Source organism: Cicer arietinum, chromosome 4 (genome assembly GCF_000331145.2).
Source record: "Cicer arietinum cultivar CDC Frontier isolate Library 1 chromosome 4, Cicar.CDCFrontier_v2.0, whole genome shotgun sequence".
NCBI classification, from domain to species: domain Eukaryota; kingdom Viridiplantae; phylum Streptophyta; class Magnoliopsida; order Fabales; family Fabaceae; genus Cicer; species Cicer arietinum.
In genome coordinates, this window is record NC_021163.2 from 64,156,271 (window position 1) to 64,167,428 (window position 11,158).

Consider the following 11,158-nt stretch of genomic DNA (forward strand, 5'->3'; position numbering starts at 1 on the left):
ATTTGATAATAATCGATCAGATTTCACGATTTTGAAAAGTTACCGCGGAGGGACGTAATTGTGTGTGAAGGTGAAAGGAGGATTGGTAACATAAAATAATAATAAATCTACATGTTTCTTAACTTTCTTCTGATTTTTTTCCTTTACTCATCACCTATAATAAAACATGAAAAAATTCCTAGTAAACTCAAAGGCAAAACTACATCAATTTCTTAACTTGATTCTATCTTGGATTCATAATTATCCTTCTCACCTTCTTAGTATCAACAACCATCGTTCCTAAACTCATCCTTCAATTACGAATCGATAATTTTGAAGAGCTACCGCGGAGCTCACCTTCTCAATATCAACAATCGTCGATCCTAACCATATCCTTCAATTGAGATTAATCAAAAGAATTAGGAATTGGGATTTTCATTTGTATAGATTTTTAGAGACCCAAGATAATGTTTCTAAGATTCATTGTGTGATTTTGCATGATCTGCTCCTAAAATGCAGAGGGACTTTCGAAGGAAAATTCGGGTTGGTTCAGAGGGAGTGGGGGATGAGGATTGGGAGCAGAAGCAGAAGATGATTAAAAAATTAGAATACATAAAAAGAAATTGAGGAAGGAAGAAAAATCAAAATTATGAATTAAAGAGATTAAAGAAATTGTCGAAGGAAGATATGAAGTAGGGATTAAAGAGATTAAAGAAATTGTCGAAGGAAGAGGAGAAACACAAAATTAGAATGGAGAAAATGAAATTGTGGAAAGAAGACAAAATAAAATTAGGAATTTAGAAATTGAGTAGAGCAAACTCTCAAGACGTACACATCAACTTTTTGCCTGATGTGAGAAATATTTGCATATGTGGAGGAAATATGATGAGATGGCAGCGGAGTCTATTTTAAATATATATAATAGATATTTGTTCCTTTCAATTATTGTCTCTTTATTTTTTTTTTTTGGGTCTATTTTTATTGTTTAATTAACAACAATGATGGTTGACAAAAGAAAAGGGACAAAAAAAAAAGAAAATCTAAAGATAGTTTTGCTGTTGAATCTCATGTTTGGTAAAATAGGGTTTTTGTTTCTAATTAACATGAAGAAAGTAAAAGAAAAAACCTCTATTTTATAAAGATAATAGCTAATGAGAAAAAGGCTTACTCATAATCCTAATATTGTAAAATAATAATATAAGGTATTCAAATATACAAAATAATTATTTATATTTTTGCTAAAAAAAAAAGAGCAAAATTATAGGAATAGATTGTTGTTATGGAAGTCCCACAAGTTGTCGATGGGGTCGTTCTATTCACCTTTACGTTGTCTATTATACTCAACCGATTTATTTCTTTTATTTTTTCAAGGCTTCTTTGAGTACTATTTGAAGTAGCAATATCAATCATAAGGAAGGAAGTTTGAATTGTTATTCCATTTTTTAAATATTAATTCATGCTTTCAATTTATACTAACTAAATATCAATATTTGTTACTCATAAAAATCTAGAACATTCTTGTTAGTTAAAAATAAGTAAAATAAATTATTTGTGTTAGAGAGTGAGAAATAATAAAGGAAACGAATAAAATAATCACACAATGATGTATCTTGATTCACCCAAAGTAGGCTACGTTCAGTCCTCACAACTTGTAAGTTTTTCCACTAATGTGATTCACATAAGAACAATATTATTTTCATACAGTCTTCTTTGATCACTATTGATCAGTTACAGTATTCATCTTTCAACCTTGAAAGAATTTTTACAGTTACCTTTCAATTTAGAAATGACTTTTACAAGTTACATTTTTAAATAAAAGGAATTTTTACAATACACACAAACTATCTTAAGGAATAAATTTGAGTTTCAATTTGTAATGAAGGTTGTAGGATAATAATCTACTCAACACTTATTTGAGAATGATTATCAATAATAAATCAATAAAGAAATCCTTGAATATAATATAAGAGAACTGGAGTTTTTGCTAGACTGAAGATTTTTGCTTCGTGTATAGTTCTTTTACTAATGAATTGATTGCTCTAAAAATTCTTGCTATTTTCTTCACATTGATGTTCCTTTTATAGATGTGATGAAGGTTAGAGAAATCTCATGATAGTCGTTACTGATCTTTAATAGAGACATATCTTTAGAGTGATAATAGACACGTGTTCTATTTAATTCAAAATGTTCTTCCTTTGCAACCAAAACGATGTTTGTATTGTGTTTGAATGAACATTGTGATGGAGGATTTAGCAGCCGTCTGGTGTTAGTTCACTTTCTTGCACGCATGTTGGAATTTTTGCAAAGGTGCAACATTAGTGTCTTTTTCATCCATGTTGTTCTAGTTGTACTTGTTCATAGTTCATCCATCTGGAGATTGATTTGATTATTGTTATTGATATTTTTTGCTTCTTTAGGCCTTTAGCTGAACCTTTGGCTTGATCATTGTTCTGAGTATCCTTGATATCTGTTTCACTTAAGATTTAGACTTTAAGAAATGATTCATTTCACTTCTATCGTTACAACGAATTATCCAAAATGATCTTGATAGACCATAATGATACTTTTATAAATAAGATTGATATTGGTAGGCCTAGACCGATATCAAAATCAACTATTATGCATCAGAGTTATCATTATTTTTCCACATTGATCTTGTCATCAATTTTCAATTTAGTTAAGACACGATTTACTTTGATTTATATCCTGGTGTAATCATTGATTGTTGTATGAGCGTACTTGATTACCTATCTTTGAATAATACATTCAAAAACACAAATAAAATAACAACACAATTAGAACCATGATTAGATATTTGATTAACTTGTTTGTTTGTCTTAAAAACAGTTGATTTAAGATTTTTCCTCAACACCATTTAGTAGTGTTCATTAAATCTTTTGTATGGAGTGGGATGAGGAGACTCGTAAGATTTCATCGGTTTCATTGAGACATAATTTATTGGTCGAGGGAGAAGGGTGGTTTGGATGTGCACAACTTATGAGATTTTAATAAGGAGTAAATGATGTTGGTGGTTGAGGAGTGACTGTGAAGGGTTGTGGTATAAGGTGTTATTCAACAAATATGGGTGAAAAATGTTTGAGTAAGAGATGTGTTGAGTAAACGAGTTATTATTCTATCAGTGGTGGTGTTGGAGAAGGTAATGAGAAGTGGTTAGTATGTTGAATAAATTGTTAGGTGATCGGAAAACCACTTCTTTTTGGTGTAGCTCGTGGTCAATAGAGTGTTATGTGTGAGATGTTTCCTAGATTATATGAGATGTATACCTAGCAAGGGGTTTCAATAGAGAATGCAATGGTGGGTGGAGATGGAGGACACATATGTTTCAGTGGGAAGATGAGTTAGTGAAGGAATGAAGAGGTGTTATAAATGATATTTTAAAGTATTAATCACATAACAAACTTGTAGCAGTCATCTATTCAATTAAATAGGCTTATTTTCTATTGCATGATTAGATTGGAGTTGCAAACTCCATTTTCTTTACCACATCTCGAATTACTCACCGCCTTTGAAAATGTATTTATTTGTCTGGAGATTATTTAATAACAAATTACCAATATAAGATACTTGGTTCGCATATGGGTATTTGTTCAAGATATTTTTGCATGCACTAATAATTGTGGTGGAAATGAGTTTGTTCAAATTCTACTTTTTGAGTGTTTATTCTACACAAATATGTGTAGTGATATTTTAGATTGGTTGGATACACATACACAATGTTTTTTTCGTTCACAATAGTCTTGATCATGTTTGTCTTTTCAAATATTTGATTTCAAATTGTAAGAGGATTCTTGATTGTTTGGATTTTGTTTGGTCTATTCAAAAGTTTTTTAATATACTGATTTGGTGTCAGTATCCTTATCAATTATTTATAAGTGTTAACCACGCAATATGATTTTACTTTTTTTTCAATCTCAAACATAACATTTTTTATTTTTATCTCGTGATCCGAAACCAACCTTAATTGGGTGGAATAGTGTTGGACAAAAGTACCAAATTTTTATTCAACAAATAGAATTGACGAAAGTAAGTTTCTTTTCTCCCCAAATCTTCTCAACATCCTGCCATTTTTGTCCATATTATAATCAATTCATACATGTTATAAATTACACTTTTTATAAAAACTAAAAAGTTACAAACTACACATATGTTGAAAATAAATACCTAATATCTTTAGAAAATATTTTAAATAGATTTATATTAAAATATATTTTAAATTTAAAATGAAATATCATTAGAATATATGATTAAAATGTTTCTTATATAGAGCTATAAATATGAAATATGTTATCATATTGTAATTTAATTCTATATATAGAGCTATAAATAAAAATTTATGACTTGCGATTTGGCAACCAAAAAAAGTGACTTGTAATGTATAAAATATATTACATAATAATTACACTTTGACAAATTAAAAAAATAAAAAATAAAAAAACATCAATAAAATGCCTCTGATATGATGCAAATTGTATCTTCTCAATTCTCATAGCACCTTAGGTCACAAATTTCATTACGTGTTTTCTAGCTTTTATCTTACTCTCTTGATTTTCAATTCTCCAATTTCATTATCATTATTGTTATCATGTAATCTGATTTCGCTTTCAAAACCCTAATTTCGATTTTCTTTTGAGTTGTTCATCGGTGATTCATTGCATCTGTTTACCCTCTCCATCTGTGTGTCTCATATGAATGACAGTGGAGATATAACTGATGCAGAGATCCAAATTGGTTGACTTACCAGCTCTTTGCACAACTTTTTTGAAATTGCAATGAGTCAAATGAATCTACCAAAATGCATTACAATCACTGATTTTTATTCAATGTTTATATTTATTTTTCCAAATAAATCAAAAAATGGTAGCTGATGATAATTTTTTAACCGCTTATTGATATTCTGATAAGCTGTGATGACAAAACTATACTTATCTGATGCCATTTACATTTTTTCCTCAATTTTTTTGCTTATTTTATTTGATTTTTATTATTTGAATCTAATTAATTTTTTAGGGTTGGCAAATGATGTTAAAATTTCTTATCCTACAAACTGATGTAATTCTGTGATGATCAAAACTCCGCTTATTATCTGATGCCATACCTATCTATGTTACCTTCCTATTTTGTTTTTTAATTTAGGTTTTTTGGTTTTTGTATTTATCTTTTTGTGCCGTGTTTTTAAATTGTTAGTTTGTAAATTGAATTTTTTATGCTAATTGATCTATGATGTAGAAAAGCAGACGGGCGGACTGAAATGATGCCATGTTGATTGTCTGCCACTTCCATCTTTGGAATGTCTCTGAGATTCAATTCTAATGTTCAAAAATTTATTTTGAAATGATAAATTCAATTTTTCTATATTGTGATGTTTTTATTAAACAATAAATACTTCTGCTATGATGATGTTGCATCAATATGTCTGGACTTATGAAAGTTTTTTCTGATTATCTATGCTACTTCTGAGCAGTATTGTCCTTTATGTGTTCATATTATTTTCATATGAACTTCTGTTTGTAACTGTCTTTTCAAGTTGTTAAATTTTGCTTTCACGTATTGTTTTTCTACTGACACTGAAATTGTAATATCAGGTTGTCTATTTTAATTTTCTAAATATTTCAGCAAAGGACTGTTCAATGATAATGACCATGCCAAGTGCTATGACTTCGGCAGCAATGACAATAGTGACAGTGACAATGAAATTGATAACATCAGCAATGAAGATGACACCAAAAACGACGAAATTGTTAACATCAACAATGAGGAAATTGTTAACATCAATAATGGAGATGATGTTAACAATTTCGTAGTTCTAGGTGCCATCTTCATTATTACCAAGTCAAGAAGCCGTTCATGTTCTCTATCAGATCCATCGGATTTGGAACCCGAGTCAGCTTTCTTGCATTTGTCTGAAGACATGGATTTGGAACAGTCAACATTCTTGTCGGTAGACATCAATAAAATTGTACTTTTAATGTTTTAAAAGTAATGGAGTGATCACGTGTTTACAGTATTTATGACGGATTAATGTGTAGACGCCAACGCGATAGATACGGTAAACACATGATCACTTCATTAACATTAAAAGTAAATTTGAATGATGTCTTCCAACAATAATTTGTACAAATTTGTACTTGCATATATACAAATGGTTGAAGCTCTTTGTGTTTTTCTTTTTTATTGAGTTTTTTATTATTTTTTGTAGTAGTGCGGAGGGAAGCTCACTTGGTCTTGTAGAGATGCATACATACATGTTGCTTTTTTATATCATTTTGATTTTTTTTAGAGATACTAATCAAAAGATGTATATGTTGGATTTCAATGTTGAGAAGTTAAAATCGTAAAATTGATTGATTTTAATATGTTTTTTTTATAATATGGACTAAAATTTATTTTTTTTAGAATTAATTTTAATTTAAAGTTATGATGTGCAAGCTTTTGAATCTAAACACGATGAAATTGTTCAATTCATTTTTACCTAAAATAAACCATTTTTAATTCAACTCACTTTCCACTGAAATGAATTCACTCAATTTAAGTCATTCCACACAAAAGAACATATTTTAAAATTTAATATTGATATTTAAAATTTATTTGTAAAATCTAGTTCAACGGACAAATATCGACATTATTTGACGGGATATTATATCTCGAATTCAAACTCCAACACAATATATTTCGTCAGCTAACAAAGTTATAATGCTAACTATTAAAGAAATTAGGAAGCGTGTGGTACATAAGCTATAGGCATTTCATATTTTTGTTAATGCACTTTGTCCCATAATGATAAGGATCTCAAGAGCATGAAGATGATTCATATTTTAATAAATTAGGATAAACTTTATATATTTTACTTTGGTTTGTATTAATTCTTAGTTTGCTTTGATTCGGAATTGTAATAGTTTTATTATTGATTTAGTTTTTGTTATGTGTAAGTGAAGATACTTTTCTTACTTACATTAAGTTTATTTTAGAAAAAAATAAAAAAAAAGATGTTAGACTAATATGGGCCTAGAGAATGATGTCACTTATGACCCATTTTGGTTTAGAGATAGACTTAGTATAAATAAGCATTTGTAACCTCATGGAGGGGCAGATTTTGGATTATTATTTTGTGAGGCTTTGCTCTCTAGAGTTCTTGAAAGAATTCATCTTGAACTTATCAATGTTGTTAATCCTTGTGGCTAGGGATGGGAATAGGCTAGGCCGTCCGTCAGGGGCCTATGGCCTGGCCTACTTATGGTCTGGCCTGGTCTGGCCTGTTTAATAAAAAGGTTAGGCTCATGCTGTTTTTAAAGCCTCTTTATGTAAATAGGTCAGGCTCAGGCTTGTAAAAAAGCCTATTAGGCCTGACAGGCCGGCCTATATATATTTTATATGTATTCCATTCTCTATTTTTTTTCTTCTAATTTCCATTGCACTCACTCCAACAAACATGTATGAAAACAACATATTTTTTATAAAAACCGAGATTATTTATTTATTACTTTATATTTTATAAAAACCAATACTATTTATTTGTTATCTTTATATATATTATTAGTATATAAATTTAGAAACCATAATTGTTTATTATTACTGAATATGAGTTTGTTTGAGAGGATTTGTTTAGAGGTAATATTCTGAGTTGTTTGAGAGATAATAATAGGTACCTTTGTTTCAATAAAAAAATTATTCTTTTAAACCAAAAATTATTTTTTAGGGTTTAAAAGGTATTTGTTTTATTTATATATATTTAAAAGGTCTTGTTACCGTTATATATGTCTCTTTGATTTTCAAGAAATCAAGAATTCCACACCAAAGAATATATTTTAAAATTTAACATTGATATTTAAAATTTATTTGTAAAATCTAGTTCAACGGACAAATATCGACATTATTTGACGGGAGATTATATCTCGAATTCAAACTCCAACACAATGATAAAATACATATTTCTCCCTACCAAACCAATATTAATTATCATGATAAGAACATCATGCTAACAAACAATATATAACAGTTACGCGTATAATATTTCTTCAACTAACAAAGTTCCAATGCTAACTATTAAAGAAACTAGGAAGTGTGTGGTACATAAGTTATAGGCTTTCCATATTTTTGTTAATGCACTCGTCCCATAACCGGGAACATATAAGCTAACAATTTGACATATTCTCCTCAACACTGTCCCGAAAGAACCCTCCAACCATTTGTAAATATGCAAGTCCTTTCTGAAAGGAAAATATTCTCGTAATTCTTTCAAACATAAAAATAAATGTCTTCTAAGAGCAATATGCACTGCAACTCATAATTTTCAGCCGAACATTCATCAGTAAAATGCCCAAACTTCTCACAATTGTAGCATTGTATCTTCTTCTTGTCAAAGTTCTTTGATTTTCTTTTGGACTTTGTAAGAAGCTTATTTTAATTTATTTTTTTCATCATGCACAATGAGTTGAAAATGATCAAAGAATTTGAAATGACAGATTGTGGATTAATGATTTATTTTCTTGCAATCAAAATCCAGCAAAGCAAGAATGAAGTTTTATTGTATCCAAAAAAATATGAAAAAGAAATTATGAATAAGTTTAAACTTGAAGAATGCAAAGAGATTAGTAATCTATTGAACTCAAAAGAGAATCTTTGTAAAGAAGATGAATTTGAAAAAAATGATGTATCTTATAGCCATGCAGCCAAATACTTTGGATCTCAAAACCATTTTATTTCGATTTATGCATTATACAAATAAATGACATCTTAAGGTTGTAAAACTTCGTGTTTGCAGCTCCTAAAACAAGGAGGAGTGTTAAATGTTGTGCTTAGGACGGTTGATGTTTAGTTATATTGGATTATAGTTAATTTTAATTTAGTAATTTTTAGAAGAGGTAGTTTATTGTTTGTGGCAGTTATTAAAAAAATGTAGTTTTCATTAATTAGAAGAGAAAAAAAAAAGAAAGAAAAAAAAAAGCAAATTATTGTGTAGTAGCCGTTTTCGTTTGCTTTTTTTTTAGGTATATGCATATGTATGTCAAATAGCTCTCTCCTTTCAATTAACAACAATGAGCAACAATGATGGTTGACAAAAATAAAGGGACAAAGCAAGAAAACCAAAAGAGAGTTTTGTTGATGAATCTCGTGTTCGTTAAAATAGGGTTTTCGGTTCTAATTAACACAAAGAAAGTAAAAGCAAAAACCTCTATTTTATACAGATAATAGCTAATGAGAAAAAGGCTTACTCATAAACTTAATATTGTAAAATAATAATGTAAGATATTCTAATATACAAAATAATTATTTAGATTTTTGCTAGAAAAAAAAAATTATAGAAGTAGATTGTCGTTATGAAAATCCAACAATTTGTCGATGGGATCGTCCTACTCCCCTTTACGTTGTCTAGTACACTCAGTCGATTTTTTTTTTCTTCTTTTTTCAAAGATTCTTTAAGCACCATTTAAAGTAGCAATATTAATCACAATGAATAAGATTTGAATTGTTATTCCATTTTTTAAATATTAATCTGTGTTTTTAATTGATACTAATTCATAAAAATCTAGAACCATCTTGTTAGTTAAAAATAAGTAAAATAGATTATTTGTGATAGTGAGTGAGAAATAATAAAGAAAATGGATAAGAGAATCACACAATGAAGTATCTCGATTCACCCAAAGTGGGCTACGTCCAGTCCTCACAATTTGGAAGTTTTTTCACACAGTCTTCTTTGATCACTTTTTATCAGTTACAACAGTCACCTTTCAACCTTAAAAGATTGGTTTACAAGTTACCTTTCAATCTAGAAATTATTTTTATAAGTTACCTTTTTAAACAAAAAGAATTTTTACAATACACTCAAACTATCATAAGAAATAAATTTGAGTTTCAAATTATAATAAAAGTTGCAGGATTAGAATCTACTCAACACTTGTTTGAGAATGATTATGAACAATAAATCAATAACGAGAACTTTGAATATTATAAGAGAACTGGAGTTTTTGCTTGATTGAAGAGTTTTGTTTTGCGTATAATTGTTTTACTAATGAATTGATTGCTTTGAAAACTCTTACTATTTGCTTTACATTGATGTTCCTTTTATAGATATGATGAAGGTTAGAGAAAACTCATCATAGTCATTACTGATCTTTAAGATAGACATATGTTCAGAGTGATAATAAATATGTGTTCTATTTAATCCAAAACGTTATTCCTTTGCAACTAGAACAATCTTGGTATTGTGTTTGGATGAACATCGTGACGGAGGATTTAGCAGCTGTCTGGTGTGAGTTCACTTTCTTGCATGCATGTTGAATTTTTTTGCAAAGGTGCAACAATAATGTATTTTTCTTCCTTGTTGTTCAAGTTGTACTTGTCCATAGCTCATCATTCTAGATATTGATTTGATTATTGTTCTTAATGTTTTTTCCTTCTTTGGGTCTTTAGCTGAATCTTTTGGCTTGATCGTTGTTCTAAGTAGCATTTATATCCGTTTCACTTAAGATCTAGACTTTGGGAAATGATTCATTTCACTTCTATCCTTAAATCAAATTATTTAAATGATCTTGATAGACTAGAACGAGACTATTATAAACCAGAATGATTTGTTATGTACCAAAATGATCTTGATTTTTCCAGACTGATCTTGTCATCTATTTTCAGTTTAGTTAAGACATGATTTACTTTGATTTATATCATGGTGTGATCATTGATTGTTGTTTGAGTGTATTTAAGTATCTATCTTTAAATAATACTATAAAAAAACACAAATAAAATAGCAACACAATTAGAACTTTGATTAGAGATTTAATTAATTTATTTGTTTGTCTTCAAAACACTTAATTTAAGATTTTGTCTCAACACCATTTAGTAGTCTTCATTTAAACCTTTTTTATGAGGTGGGATGAGGAGATTGGTAAGATTCATTGGGTTCATTAAGACATGATTTGTTGGTCGAGGAAGAAAAATGACTTGGATGTGCACAACTTACGATATTTTAATAAGGAGTAAATGATGTTGGTGGTTGAGGAATGAGTGTGAGGGGTTGTTGTATAAGGTGTTATTAAATAAATATAGGTGAAAAATGTTTGTGTAAGAGGTGTGTTGAGTAAAAGAGTTATTATTCTATCGGTGGTGGTGTTGGAGGAGGTAATGAGAAATGGTTCGATAGCAAGTTGTATAGAGTGTTACGTGATCG

General features: G+C 29.1%; 1 non-coding gene across 1 annotated transcript; it reads left to right on the forward strand.

Annotated features, from left to right (window-relative positions):
- Nucleotides 1–5,008: 5,008 nt before the first annotated feature.
- Nucleotides 5,009–5,094, forward strand: LOC113786414 (small nucleolar RNA R16). The gene has a single exon (XR_003472697.1). It is a non-coding gene; the product is annotated as a small nucleolar RNA R16 (small nucleolar RNA).
- Nucleotides 5,095–11,158: the final 6,064 nt, after the last annotated feature.